Here is a 12,504-nt window from a genome sequence, read left to right on the forward strand (position 1 = left end):
GTAGATACAAAATAAATTGGGTTGGACACAGTCTTTGTCCCACGTGAAGGTCACAGTCTCAAGACCCATTAGACAAATTAGGTAACTGAGGCACCGAGGAGTGAAGCGACTTGCCCAGGGCCACACAGCAGACAAGTGGCCGAGTCAGGATTAGAACCCTTTACTTTTAAACTCCCAGCCTTGTGCTCTAGTCACTAAGGAGAGAACGAGGTGAAAACATACTGGTGATTATTGAGTGTGGACTGTGTGCTGAGACAGTAGGACATGCTGGAGGAGTACGATCCTGAGTTATTATGCTACATATTAAGCACTTACTATGTGCCAAGCACTGTTCAAAGTGCTAGGGTAGATACGAGGTGATCAGTTCGTCCTACGTGGGGCTCACAGTCTTAATCCCCATTTTTCAGATGAGGGAACTGAGGAATGGAGAAGTTAAGTGACTTGCCCAAGGTCACACAGCAGACAAGTGGCAGAGATGGGATTAGAACCCACATCCTCTGATTCCCAAGCCCGTGCTCTTGCCACTAGGCCTTGTGGTTGTGGGCAGGGAATGTGTCTGTCCTACTGTACTCTCCCAAGCGCTTTGTGTAGTGCTTTGCCCACAGTAAGCCCTCCATGATGTCTGGCATTGTGAGATCTGGTGTTATGGGATCTGGTCCCGGAAGACTCGCCTCAGTGAGTGACTATGGAGGCCCATGTCTCACCGTCCTGCCCCCCGTCACCCGCTAAGAATCATATCTGTTGGATACTTCAGACTCCAGGAGAGCCATTTGTCTGATAGAAAGGGAGAGATAGGGGAGCGAAAACCATCTAGGTTACCACCATGAGTCTTCCCTAAATGTGGGTTGCCCAGTAGATGTGTGCTTTGACAATTGCAGCTATGCCATCGTGGCTTAGTGGAAAGAGCCCGGCTTGGGAGTCAGAGGTCGTGGGTTCTAAGCCCGGCTCCACCAATTGTCAGCTGTGTGACTTTAGGCAAGTCACTTAACTTCTCTGTGCCTCAGTGACCTCATCTGTAAAATGGGGATTAAGACTGTAAGCCCCACATGGAACAAGCCGACGACCTTGTATCTATCCCAGAACTTAGAACAGTGCTTGGCACATAGTAAGTGCTTAACATATATCATCATTATTATTATCTCCCAAGCAGTGTAGCTTAGTGGAAAGAGCACGGGCTTGGGAGTCAAGAGGATGTGGGTTCTAATCCCATCTCTGCCACTTGTCTGCTGTATGACCTTGGGCAAGTCACTTAACTTCTCTGTGCCTCAGTTGCCTCATCTGTAAAATGGGGATTAAAACTGTGAGCCCCACGTGAGACAACCTGATTACCTTGGCTCTATCTCAGTGCTTGGCACATAGAAAGCACTTAACAAATACCGTAATTATTATTATTATTAAGCAGACTGCTACATCCTGCAGCCCAAAACCCTTAACTAACCCCAATTTCCCAATTCCATTAGTCATTCTCCAGGAACTGGATGCCCAGAACAATGAAGGACCAGACAGAATTTGACCCTGCACGCCTGCTGTAGAACTGAAGTCCACAAGGCTCGGATCCTCAAAGAGGAACAGGGGTGACATGCTAATGCCACCCTGTCCTACTCCTGACACTAGACTTCTCCCTCCTGCCACCCGCCAGAAGCCACCACTGTCAACACCACAAACGTCCCTTCTCTGGGCCTGAAGATATGCAAGATGAGTCTGCAGACAGGACTGAGGGCAATGGGAGGTTTGATCCAGCTAGAGAATTAAGGGCCTCAAATCTTCTCTGTTCCACAGTCGGATCAGAAAGAACCAGTTCCTTGCACAGAGTCCCAGTTCCCATTTCCAGTCTACCAGCCTCTGTGCTAGGGGGTGGCAGCCCCCTCCTCTCTCTCTTCTCCTCCTCCAGAGATGAACTTGGAAGCATGGAAATTCAAACACAAACATATTCACCGACCAAAAACAAGACCTTCCCTTAGAGGTGGCGGCACAGTTCCTGGTTCCATCACACCACGAGGATTAGAGTTGGGAAATGCATTGTGGTGGACACGGAGCAGGTCCCCAATTTGATAGGAACTACACTATCACACGTGGAGGGGGTCCCCAGTTGTCCACAGAGGTGTGCAGGGGCTCCACGTCTGCTAGGTTGGTCAAGCCAAAGCCAGCTTCCTGCATCGAGTCCCAATTCATGAGTCCAGAACCAGCTTTCCTGCTGACTGTGGCAGCCCCCTCCTCATTACTCTCCCCAAAGCTAACCCCATCTTTCATGCATGCAAGCACACATGCACACACACACTCCTTTGAGTGAGAGTGAATTACAGAGCTCCATCTTTCATTGGTGGAGTGCATATAGTAATTGATGTGACTGCCCAAGTGAAGGGGGATAAACTTCAAGGGTGGAGAGTTGTGATGAGCTGCAACTGCAGAGGGAGCAGTAGCCTGTAGGATTCTCCCCTTGGTCATCCAGCCGCAACCTGCAGCATTCTGGAGGAGAAGATCTGTGGGGCTTTCCTTGCCCCAGGGCTTAGAGCCTACTGGGCCCAGAATCAGGGGTCTTGGAACTCACCATAAATGCCTCCTCTGAAGATGGGGAAAGGGATCCTCAGTCTCATGGGAGAGAGGCAACACTGGAACCATCCATCCAGCTAATTAATTAAGCCAGTTAATTTCCCTCTGCACTGCACTTAGAAGGTCATCGGGTATTTCGATTCTGCTGCTTTGGATGCTTCTGCTGACAGGAGCTGAGTTGCGAAATGTCAGTTTTATAAAGTCAAACAGGCCCTGACTCTGCAGCAAACAAGCCATGAACATCAGGAAGAGTCCTTTGGCATCAGGTTCATGGGGCAGGCGACCAGGTGATGATGCCAAAGACTCTCCCCGTGAATTAATCAGTGATCAGCTCCACTCAGGGAGTACAACAGGCAAACAATTACCCCAGGCTTTAACCACTTGATCAATCAAATCGATGGAATTTATTGGGTGCATACTGTGTGCAGAGCAGTGGACTAAGAGCTTGCAAGAGGACAATAGAACAGAGTCGGTAGACATGTTCCCTGCCCACAATGAGTTTACAGCTTAGAGAGATGGTCTAGAGTCAATCAACAGTACTTATTGAGTGCTTACTGTGTGCTGAGCACTGGACTGAACTCATGGGAGAGAACAATAGAACAGAGTCGGTAGACGTGTTCCCTGCCCACAGTGAGCTTACCCAGGTGTTTGTAGGAGAAAAGAAGATGAGACATGATTTGGAAGTAATCTTCAGTGAGGAGTAACACTATCATTCCACCGTTCTGAATGCTCCTTTCATTCCAGTGTGGTATTTGTTAAGCCCCTTATTATGTGCCAGCCACTGTTTTAAGTGCTGTGGCAGATATGAGCCTAGCAGGTTGGACAAAATCCATGTCCCACAAGGGGCTCACAGTCTTAATCCCTATTTTAAGATAGTTGAGGGCAGGGAATACAGGACTGGATTAACCAGTTTCTACCCAGCATTTAGTTCTGTAGTGGTAATGGTATTTAAGTGCTTACCATGTACTATGCACTGTTTTAAGCCCAGAAGTAGATACAAGCTAATCATGTTGTATACAGTTCATGTGCCATGTGAAGCTGACAGTTCTTATCCCCATTTTACAAATGAGGTGACCGAGGCAGAGGGAAGTGAAGGGACTTGCTCAAGGTCACACAGCAGACAAGTGGCAGGGCTGGGATTGGAAGCCAGGTCCTTCTGACCCCTGGGTCCAGACTCTCTTCATTAGGCCACAGTGCTTAGCACTTAAATGCCATTATAATTACAATAATGACATGGCTTCAGCTACTACGCCAATATGAATGACTCCCAAATCCATCTCTCCAACCATCTGCTGCGTTAGAGTGGGAAAAGCCTTATTCATTCCGAACAGTATCTTCAAGTCATCAATTATGATTCCATTCTATTATTATCCCCTCTCTATCATTTATAATAATGTCTGTCTCCCCATCTAGACTGTAAGCTCGTTGTGAGCGGGGAACCTGTTTCCCAACTAAGATGTACTGGACTCCCCAAAGTGCTTCGTACAGTGCCCTGCACACAGTAAGTGCTCAATACCTTTGATTGATTGTGAGCTTATTGTGATTTTATAACAATTATAACGCTTCCACAAAGATTTGGATAGACTGTCTGCAGCATCCAAAATACCAGACTCTAAAAAAGTGACTATAATAGGGATATTTTGCCATTCAAAATTGGAAAAAATGAAAGTAATCAGAAGTCATGGTATTAGCTCCACATGGGACAGGGCCTGTGTCCAACTCAATTTGCTTACTTCCAACCCACCTCCTGGTACAGAGCCTGGCACATAGTAAGTGCTTAACTAATGCCCTTATTATTAATAATGATAATAATAATAATAAAATGGTAATTCAATACTTCTTCCCCTTTCTTTTTATACTGTGAGTTCCATGTGGGACAGGGACTGAGCCTGACCTGATAATCTTGAATCTACCCAGGGCTTGGTACAGTGCTGAGCACCTAGTGGGCATTTAACAAATGCCACTACAATTATTATTATGCAGGTGGGGATGGGAGCCAGCTGGTTTCTCAACATATTTTTGTCTTCTCTCTCCTTCCCCTGCCTTGTTAACTAGATGAGTGTGGTTTGGCTCCACAGACTGGACCTGGCCAAAGAGGCCACATGGGAGATTAACCAGTAGGGTTTATTTTTCTACAGAAACGTTCTGGACACGTCACCCCCAGCCTCAAAAATCATAAATGGTTGCCTATCCATCTCCGTATCAAACAAAAACTCCTCACTATTGACTTTAAAGCTTTCCAACACCTTGACCCTTCGTACCTCACCTCTCTTCTCTCCTACATCCCAGCCCACACACTCTGCTCCTATGGTTTATGGGTTCGAATCCCGACTCCGCCACTTGCCAGCTGTGTGACTTTGAGCAAGTCACTTAACTTCTCTGTGCCTCAGTTACCTCATCTGTAAAATGGGGATTAAAACTGTGAGCCCCACGTGGGACAACCTGATTACCTTGTACCCCCCAGCGCTTAGAACAGTGCTTTGCACATAGTAAGCGCTTAACAAATACCACCATTTATTTAACCTTCTCTCTGTGCCTCCATCTCCCTTGTATCGCCGGCAATCCCCAGCCCACGTCCTACCTTCTGCCCGGAATGCTTCAATATGACCGATTGATTCACTTGAATGATTTGGGCCTCCCTCCTCAAATCCGCCAATCTCTCTTCCTGCCTTCAAAGCCCTACTGAAGTTGTACCTCCTCCAAGAGGCCTTCCCAGACTAAACCCTACTTTTCCTCAGCTCCCACTCCCTTCTGTGTCACCATGACTGGAGCAACTTTGCTCTTTCCCCCCCTCCCTGCCCCTCAGCCCTTATGAATATATCTATAATTTTATTTATATATATTGTTGTCTACTTACTGGTATTGATGTTTGCCCCTCGCCCCCCTAACACACACGAACACACACACACACACACACACACACACACTGAGCCTGTGATGGGCAGGGATTGTCTCTCTTTACTGCTATATTGTACCTCTCAAGCACTTAGTAAAGTGCTCTGTTCACAGTAAGAGCTCAATAAAAATTAATGAATGAAATTTATGCAGACCAATTTACCAAGTGCTTGGGAGAGTTTAACAGATCTGATATTCATTCAATATTCATTCATTCAATAGTATTTATTGAGCGCTTATCATGTGCAGAGCATTGTACTAAGTGCTTGGAATGTACAAATCGGTAACAGATAGAGACAGTCCCTGTCCTTTGACGGGCTTACAGTCTAATTCGGGGAGATGGACAGACAAGAACAATAGCAATAAATAGAATCAAGATCTGGTAGATAAGATCCCTGCCTTTGAACATCTGACATGTTAGTGGAGGAGGCAGACAGTAAAAGAAAATTACAGATAAACAGGATTTCTGGGGCACAAGTGCAGTTGTGTGTGAGCAAGCGCCCCTACACATGTGCTCTTGAGTGCTATCTCTCCATGCATGTGTACTTGTGTATTTTGAGTTGTCTGTTTTGTGGTGCTTGACTATGCATATGCCCACGTACGGTGTCTCCATTCCCTGTTTGTGTGCACCTGGTGAAAATTCCCTGTCTTGGACCTGGGAATCAGGTCAGCGGTTCTAATCCCAACTCTAACCCTTGGCTGCTGTGTGGCCTTGGACAAGTCACTTCACTGTGTCTTTTCTGTAAAATGGCCCTTAAGACAGAGAGCCCTATCTGGGACAGGGACTGTGTCCAACCTGAATTGCTTGGGTTCCACCCCGCCCCCTCACCACTTGGTATAGTGCCTGGCACATCGTGGGCACTTAAATACCACAATTAATCCCAACTCTGCCATTTGTCTACTGTGTGATTTTGGGCAGATGACAACTTATTTGAGCCTCAGTTGTCTCATCTGTAAAATGGGGATGGAGACTGGGTACTCTGTATGGGACAGGGACTGTGTCCAATCCCAATGGCTGTGTCTTGATACAAGCTCTTGCTGGAGTGCCTGACATGCTAACTGCTTAACAAATACCACAATTATTATTACTACTATTAAAAACCGAGTTAGTAGACACATTCATTCAATAGTATTTATTGAGCGCTTACTATGTGCAGAGCACTGTACTAAGCACTTGGGATGAACAAGTTGGCAACAGATAGAGACAGTCCCTGCCGTTTGACGGGCTTACAGTCTAATCGACACATTCCTTGCCCACCCCATGGGGAGACAGCCATGAATATAAACAAATAAAGGATGGGCATCCTGGCACTTAAGCATTTAATACTACAAAAGGGGGAGGGGAAGCAGAGACCTAGAAAGGTTAAAGCATACCACTAAGTCACACCACAAGTCACTTAGGTTACTTCGATATGACGGATTATTTCACTAGACTGACTGGGTAGTGGAACCTGGGACAACCTCCAATCTGAGCCTCTGCCCACCTTCAATCCATTCTACCCCTTCCCTATGTCCCAGGTGACCCTGGGGTACCGACCATTTCAAGGTCAAATGCTATCTCGTGACCTCCTGAGCCAGCAGGCAGAACTCGGAAGTGAGGGTGGGACACCGCCCCCACAACCGAAACTGCCAGAATGACAGCCCAAACGGGGAATACAGAAGGTGCCCCTCGCCCCCGGGCCAATCAGATAAGGAATGGAGGAGCGGGGAGGGCAGAGATTAGATAAACTGAGGCCGGAAGCTGGAAAGGCCTAAGGGCACAGGTGATAATTACCTGCCGCCTCTAACCTTCTGTGCAGAGCAGTGGGACTTGCAGCAGCGGACTGCAGGTCGCCTCTGTCCAGAGCGTGAGAAGGCCACTCTGCCTGCACCGAGTGAGGAGCCGTGGGATGGGTGAGTGTCCTGTCCTGCTGAGAGCTCGTGGGGTTGGAATCCAGATGCTTCACCGTGGGTATGTAACGTTTAAAATGGATTTGATGTCTAAGTGGGTGCCTCCCCAGGGGGACGTGAACAGGATAGGAGCTAGCCGCCTCAACAAGTGTGAGTAGCACAAAAGTGGATTTGATGTCTAAGTGGGTGCCTCCCGAGTGGGACGTGAACAGGGTGGGAGCTAGCCACCTCACCAAATGCCAGTAACCATAAGTGGGTAATGCATAACGGGGTTTAACGCATAACTGTATGTAACTTATATGTGTGTGTAACTCATTAGTGTTTAATGCATAAGTGTATTTAACGCGAAGGTGGATTCCTCGTGGGTGGGGTGAGCACATGGTGGGAGCCAGCCACCTCACCCTGTTATGAGTAAATCATAAGTGGGCTTGGGTATCCACCCATACGCGAGTAACATATCAGTGTATTCCTCCCGTTAGGGATGCTCTAACACCATATTCCTCCCAAAGGGGAAGATTTAGCACCATGTTTCTCCCAAAAAGGAAGGCCGATTGTGGTGTCAAAATAATTAATTAATTCAATTCGCCCCGCGGAATGAATTCTATACAAAACTCAGGTTTTCCATCCCCGGCCTCTTTCTCTCTCTCGCCGTGCCGATTCCGAAAGAACCTGTCCGCGGCGACGGGAGACACCCTGTCTCTTGGGCCTACGGGGTCCTGCCTTCCACCCTAGCCCTGCCCATGAAAGTACATAGGGGCAGGGAGAAATCTGAGACCCTCCAGGCCATAGGAGCCACATTCCTCTAGAGACCCTGTGGCTGGGTAGTGGGAGAGGGAAGGAGAAAAAGAGGGTGTCATCACCCCCCAAACATGCAAGGCAAAGGCTGGGGGCCCAAACTGGAAAGAAAAGGGTTCAGGGCCAAACATGCAAGCCAAGGATAGGTGGGGGGCAAACCTGCAAGGAAAAGGGTGTGGAGCCCAAACTGGAACCAAAAGAGTTCGGGGACAAACTTGCAAGGCAAAGGCTGCGGGGTCCAAAGTGGAACCAAAAGTGTTCGGGACCAAAGCTGCAAGGCAAAGACGGGGGGAAACCTGCAAGGCAAAGGCTGTGGAGCACCAACTGGAACCAAAAGGATTCAGGGCCAAACCTACAAGGGAAAGGCTGCGGGGCCCAAACTGAAATGAAAAGGGTTCGGGGCCCTTAGCTGCAAAGCAAAGGCTGCGGGGCCCAAACCTGAACTAAAAGTGTTCAGGGACAAACATGCAAGGCAATCTCTGGGGGGACCAAATTGGAACAAAAAGGATTGGGAGACAAACTTGCATGGTAAAGGCTTTGGGGACTAAACTGGAAACTAAAGTGTTAGGGGACAAATCTGCAAGGCAAAGGCTAAGGAGCCCAAACCTGAAAGAAAAGGGTTTAGGGCCAAACTTACAAGACAAAGGTTGGGGGGATAAACAGGCAAGGCAAAGGCTGTGGGGCCCAAACTGGAATCAAAAGTGTTCCAGTCTAAACTAAATTTTCCCTTGGCTGACCTTTTCCCCTGGCCTAACCTTTTCCCTTAGCCTCATCTTTTCCCCTACCCTAGCCTTTACGCCTAGCCTAACCTTTCCCCTAATCTAACCACTTTCCATAGCCTAAATCTTTTCCCTTATACTAGCCTTTACACCTAGCCTAACTTTTACCCATATCCTAACCTTTCCCCTCGCCCAACCTTTTCCCTTGCCTAACCTATTCTCCTTGCCTAACGTTTTCCTCTTGCCTAATCTTTTCCCCTCACCTAACCTTTTCCTCTAGCCTAACCCTTTTTTCCTAGTGTAACCTTTTTCCCTGGCCTATTATTTTACCCAGGCCTAACTTTTTCCCTTAGCTAAACCTTTTCCCCTAGTCTAACAATTTGCCCTAGCCTTACCTCTTCACCTAAACTAACTTTTTCCGTTAGCCTAAACTTCTCCCTTGCCTAACCTTCTCCCTGGCCTAACCTTTTCTCCTATCCCAATCTTTTACCTTAGTCTAACCTATTCCCCTAGCCAAACATTTTCCACAGTGCTAAACCTTTCCCCTAGCCTAACTTTTTCTCTTTGCCTAATGTTTTCCTTTAACCTAACTTTTCCTCTAGCCTAATCTTTCCCTTGACCTAACCGTTTCCCCTAGCCTAAACCTTTCCCTTGGCCTAACCTTTTCCCCTGCCTAACCATTTCCCCTGGCCTAAACTATTCCCTGGCCTAACCTATTCCCCTTGCCTAACCTTTTCCCCTAGCCTAATCTTTTCCCCTAAGTTAAGCATTTCCCATAACCTAATGTTTTCTCCAGCCTAACCTTTTCTCCTTATGTAACATTTTCCCCTTGACTAATCTTTTCGTGGTCTTAACCTTTTCCCCTAGCCTAACACTTATCCCTAGCCTTAACATTTCCCCTATTCTAACCTTTTCCCCAGGCCTAACCTTTTCCCAAGCCCTAACCTTTTCCCCTAGCCTAAATCTTTCCTCCAGCCAAACAATTTCTCCTAGCCTAAGATTTTCTCTTAACCAACATTTACAACTAGCTTAACCTTTCCCCTAGCCTAACCTTTCCCCTAGCCCTAATTTTTTCCCTTGGCTAACCATTTCCCCTGGCCTAACCTTTTCCCTTGGCCTAAACTTTATCCTAGCCTAACCTTTTCCCTTGCCAAACGTTTCCCTTGGCCTATCCTTTCCCCTGATCTAACCTATTCCCATAACCTAAGCTTTTCCCTTAGCCTAACGTTTTCCCCTACCCTAAACTTTTCCCTTTCCTTAAACTTTTCCCCTACCTTAAACTTTTCCCCTACCTGAAACTTTTCCCCTAGGCTAACCATTTCCCATGGCCTAACATTTTCATTCATTCAGTAGTATTTATTGAGCGCTTACTATGTGCAGAGCATTGTACTAAGCATTTGTAATTTACAATTCGGCAACAGATAGAGACATTCCCTACCCAGTGACGGGCTTACAGTCTAATCGGGGGAGACAGATGGACAAAAACAAGACAACCTAATCACAATAAATAGAATCAAGGGGATGTACACCTCATTAACAAAATAAATAGGGTAATAAAAATATATACAAATGAGCACAGACCTGAGGAGAGGGGAAGAGAGAAGGGGAGAAGCAGAGGGAAAGGGGAGAAAGGGGGCTTAGCTAAGGGGAGGTGAAAGGGGGTAAAGAGGGAGCAGAGGGAGCAGAGGGAAAAGGGGAAGCTCAGTCTGGGAAGGCCTCTTGGAGGAGGTGAGCTCTCAGCAGGGCTTTGAAGAGGGGAAGAGAGTTTGGCGGAGGTGAGGAGGGAGGACATTCCAGGACAGCTGGAGGACGTGCTCCAGGGGTCGACGCGGGATAGGTGTGAACGGGGGACGGTGAGTAGGTGAGCGGCAGAGGAGCGGACCTTGCGGTGTGGGCAGTAGAAAGAGAGAAGGGAGGAGAGGAAGGAGGGGGCAAGGTGATGAAGAGTCTTGAAGTCCAGAGTGAGAAGTTTTTATTTCGTGCGGAGGTTGATAAGCAACCACTGGAGGTTTTTAAGGAGGGGAGTGACATGCCCAGAGTGTTTCTGCAGGAAAATGATCCGGTCAGCGGAATGAAGAATAGATTGGAGCGGGGAGAGACAGGAAGAAGGGAAATCAGAGAGAAGGCTGACACAATCATCCAGCCGGAATATTATGAGAGCTTGTACCAGTAAGATAGCCATTTGGATGGAGCAGAAAGGGCGGATCTTGGTGATATTTTAAAGGTGAGACCGGCGGGCATTGGTGACATTGGATGTGTGGGGCGAATGAGAGAGCTGAGTCAAGGATGACACCAAGGTTGCGGGCTTGAGAGATGGGAAGGATGGTCATACCATCCACAGTGACAGGGAAGTCAGGAAGAAGACAGGGCTTGGGAGGGAATATAAGGAGCTCAGTTTTGGACTTTTCCCCTTAGACTAAGTTTCCTCTATCCTAACCTTTTCACCTAGCCTATCCTTTCTCACTACCCTAAACTTCTCCCTGGCATAACCTTCTCCCTGGCCTATCCTTTCCCCTGCCCTAACCTTTTCTCCCGTTCTAACCTTTTCCCATAGCCTGTTTCCCCTAACCCAACCATTTCCGTGGCATAACCTTTTTGCCTAGCTTATCCTTTTCTGCTAACCTAAACTTCTCCCTGGCATAACCTTCTCCCTGACCTATGCTTTTCCCTGGCCTAAACTTTTCCCTGGTCTAACTTTTTCTCTTAGCCTAACCTATTCCCCTAGCCTACCCTTTTACCTAGCCTACCCTCTTCCCTTGGCCTAACTTTTTCCCTTAGCCTAAACTTTTCCCCTAGCTTTACCTTTTCCTCTGGCCTAACCTATTCCTCTGGCCTAACCTATTCCTCTGGCCTAACCTATTCCCCTGGACTAACCTATTCCCTGGTCTAATCTTTTCCCCTAGCCTAAACTTTCCCCCTGGCCCAACCTTTTTCGTTTGCCTAACGCCTTCCCCTAGCCTAACCTTTTCCCCTAGCCTAACCTTTGCCCCTGGCCTAACCTTGTCCCTTGGCCTAACGTCTTCCCATGGCCTCCCCTTTCCCCTGTCCTAACCTTTTCCCTTAACCTAACCATTTCCCCTTACCTAACCTCTTCACCTAGCCTAAACCTTTCAGCTAGCCTAACCTTCTCCTTGGCCTAACCTTTTCCCCTAGCATTAACTTTTCCCCTAGCCTACCCTTTTTCCCTGACCTACCCTTTTCCCCTGGCCTACTCTTTTCCCCTCCCCTAACCTTTTCCTCTGGCCTAACCTTTTCCCCTGGCCTAACCTTTTCCCTTTGCTTAACCTTTTCCCCTGGCCTATCCCTTTCCCCTGGCCCAACCTTTTCCCTTAGCCTAACGATTTCCCCTAGCCTAACATTTTCCCATAGCCTAACCTCTTCTCCTGGCCTAACTTTTTCCCATAGCCTAACCTGACTCCTAGCCCAACCTTTTCCCCTAGGCTAACCTTTTCCCTGACCTAACCTTTTCCCCCAGCCTTAGCTCATCCCCTGTCCTAACCTTATCCCCTGGCCTAACCTGATCCCTAAACTAATCTTTATTCTAGCCTAACCTTTTCCATTGGCCTAACCCTCTTCCTAGCCTAACCTTTTCCCCTAGCCTAACGCTTTTCTCTCGCCTAATATTTTCACCTAGCCTAACGTTTTACCCTAGCCT

The sequence above is a fragment of the Ornithorhynchus anatinus genome, chromosome X4, assembly GCF_004115215.2.
Source record: "Ornithorhynchus anatinus isolate Pmale09 chromosome X4, mOrnAna1.pri.v4, whole genome shotgun sequence".
NCBI lineage: Eukaryota > Metazoa > Chordata > Mammalia > Monotremata > Ornithorhynchidae > Ornithorhynchus > Ornithorhynchus anatinus.